Source organism: Vanacampus margaritifer, chromosome 7, assembly GCF_051991255.1.
Source record: "Vanacampus margaritifer isolate UIUO_Vmar chromosome 7, RoL_Vmar_1.0, whole genome shotgun sequence".
In the NCBI taxonomy this organism is placed as follows: domain Eukaryota; kingdom Metazoa; phylum Chordata; class Actinopteri; order Syngnathiformes; family Syngnathidae; genus Vanacampus; species Vanacampus margaritifer.
This window is the reverse complement of record NC_135438.1, coordinates 25072649-25075148: the sequence shown is the minus strand read 5'-3', so window position 1 is coordinate 25075148 and position 2500 is coordinate 25072649. Positions and strand designations below refer to the sequence as shown.

Below are 2500 nucleotides of genomic sequence, written 5' to 3'. Positions count from 1 at the left end.
CTGTTTAATCTTACATTGGTTGAACAATTGTCTTGTGTGGCGACCGTGGCTCAGGGCGTTCAGTAACCAGAAGGTCGGCTGTTCGATCCGGCGCTCTCCCCAAGTCATGTGTCGTCGTATCCTTGGGCAAGGCACTTCACACACATTGCCTCCAGTGCTACTCACGCTAGTAGTGTATGGAAGGTGTGAATGTTTGGTGAAGGTTGGAGGGGCCGTAGGCGCACACTAGCAGCCACGCTTCCGTCAGCCTGCCCCAGGGCAGCTGTGGCTACTTAAGTAGCTTACTGCCACCACAGTGTGAATGTGTGAGCGCACAAATATTGCAACCACTGTGGAGCATCTTTGAGTATCTGATTAGATAGAAAAGCGCTATATAAATCCAATGCATTATTATTATTGTCTTTTAAGAGTGCACAACAAAATTGCCCGGTTTCAAGCACGTGCATGCTCACCTAACCTGGATGATGATGATGATGATGATAATTGCCACTTTGCATGACAGAAATAAAGAGAAAACAAGCCACAGTCAAAAGTCCACAAAGCACTTTGGAGCAGACATGACCAGATGCGTATTATTAATATAATCCTGCCTCCCACCAATTATTCGTGACAAAATTGCTCCCTTTGATATTGGAAGGAGTCCAAAAAAATCAAAAGTCGGCAAAGTTGAAGTAATGCAGTTGCGGCGTGAGACTGTCTTAGCAAAGGAGGGATGGGCCCTTTTGAATTTTAGAATTCATATTCATCCCATTATACTCCTTTGAGTCCATATTTCCACAACATTTCATTATGTTATTGTTTTAACTTGTTTATGATGCACAACAGACAGATACAAATACGGTACATGGATGTAGTGTTATAAATTAATGTAACAAGTGTACTCCAAAAATGAATGAGGGCTTTACAGTATTAAGCATTCAGTAAGCCTAAAAAACTTTGTTCGTAAACACTGACGAGCTTTTTCCTGAACTCAACTTCCGCCCACCCCACAAGAACACTTGACACTCTTTCTACTTCCATCATTTGTCGCACCGCTGACTCTAATCTTTCTTTTACTGTGTGTTTGACCTTTGGCTCATGTCTTTGCACACAGAGCTGAAGAATGTTTGCAGTGTATAGACCGTTGCTGCTTACACACACACACACACACACACACACACACACACACACACACACACACACACACACACACACACACACACACACGCAGGTTTGCCTCTGTGTATTATGAGGACATTTTTTCCAAACCTGTTTAATTGTGTATTACGGGGACACCCCTTTCCGCTAATGCCAGAGAGATGGGACTTGCACCCCAAATTTTTTTTTGGGGTCGTCCAGGGAAATTTCACTTCAAAACTTGAAAAAACTCAACGCACAAAAAAAAGAAAAACCTGAAAAAACAGTAATTATGAGGACATAGATAATGAGCTAAATAAGCCACGCCCATGGCAAAAATGGTAATTATGAGGACCAACTCACATTACAAGGACAAAGTTTACACAACACACAGCAACCATGTCACTGAAGTGACTTGAAAGTTCTGGCATTCTGGCGTTACACAAACTGAAATGACATTGATGTGTAATGACTTACCTGATATAAGGTCGCATTGTTGTGCATAACAATACTGTGAAATGCAAAGTCATACCTGATCCTTGAGCACCATGTTACAACTTTAGGACAGACTGAAACTGGTATGTTAATAAAACAATGCTTCTTATGTGAACAGGTTATCTAGGTCAAGCACATCTTTGTAATGGATAAGTTAGACATGAAACCAGATGCAAAAGAGTCAGTGAACATTGAACATTTTATTCTTTAAAACATGACTACCTCTCATCTTAAAGATGAGCAGTTTTCTAATAGCTCATTACTGGAATACCTTCGGATTTCAGAATTTCTGAAACAGGTTCAATGTAGGAAGTGTCCGAAGTACTGTGAGAATCTGGAACATATTCCTCTGCTGATGAATCCTCACTTGAACTGGATACATCAGCAACCTAATTTTTTAAACAAAAACAATTATTACATACATACAGACATACATATACATATAGTCGCTGTCCTGTGAAAAACACTTCCACCATATTTTCCAGACTATAAAGCGCACCGTGATACAAGCCGTGCCGCCAAGAAGGATCGCTACCGGAGAGCAGCCCGCGACCTAAAAATGGAAACGTGTTTTTCACAGGACAGCAATGATATCCATATATACAGTAGACGCACACATACATGTGCATATATACAGCGGCTCTAAAATTGACACCTGCCGGATGCGGGTTAAAGTTCCTTTTGGCGGGTGGTCATAAATATTTACTAGCTTTACTTTGCTGTTACTTAGTGATGTTACACTCGAAGTAGAAGCTTGAGACAAGTGTCGAGCGCTCGCGGCAGAAGTAGCTCCCGCCATTGATGGGCTAATGTGCTAAAGTTCATTTACCAAAGATAGGTGGTCTTCATCATCAAGCAGTTTTGCATTTTTTTTTTTTTTTGCAATCAA

The 2500-nt window shown here is 41.2% G+C and overlaps 2 protein-coding genes across 2 annotated transcripts in view; one reads left to right on the top strand and one right to left on the bottom strand.

Annotated features, from left to right (window-relative positions):
- LOC144055453 (uncharacterized) overlaps nt 1-2500 on the top strand; it is an 85501-nt gene that overhangs the window by 64587 nt on the left and 18414 nt on the right. The gene's annotated exons all lie outside the window — the stretch shown is intronic.
- LOC144055444 (N-lysine methyltransferase KMT5A-A-like) overlaps nt 1144-2500 on the bottom strand; it is an 11091-nt gene continuing 9734 nt past the window's right edge. Inside the window, exon 7 of the mRNA XM_077571410.1 lies at nt 1144-2000. The gene's annotated coding sequence lies outside the window, so the exon portion shown is untranslated. The remainder of the gene's footprint in view (nt 2001-2500) is intronic.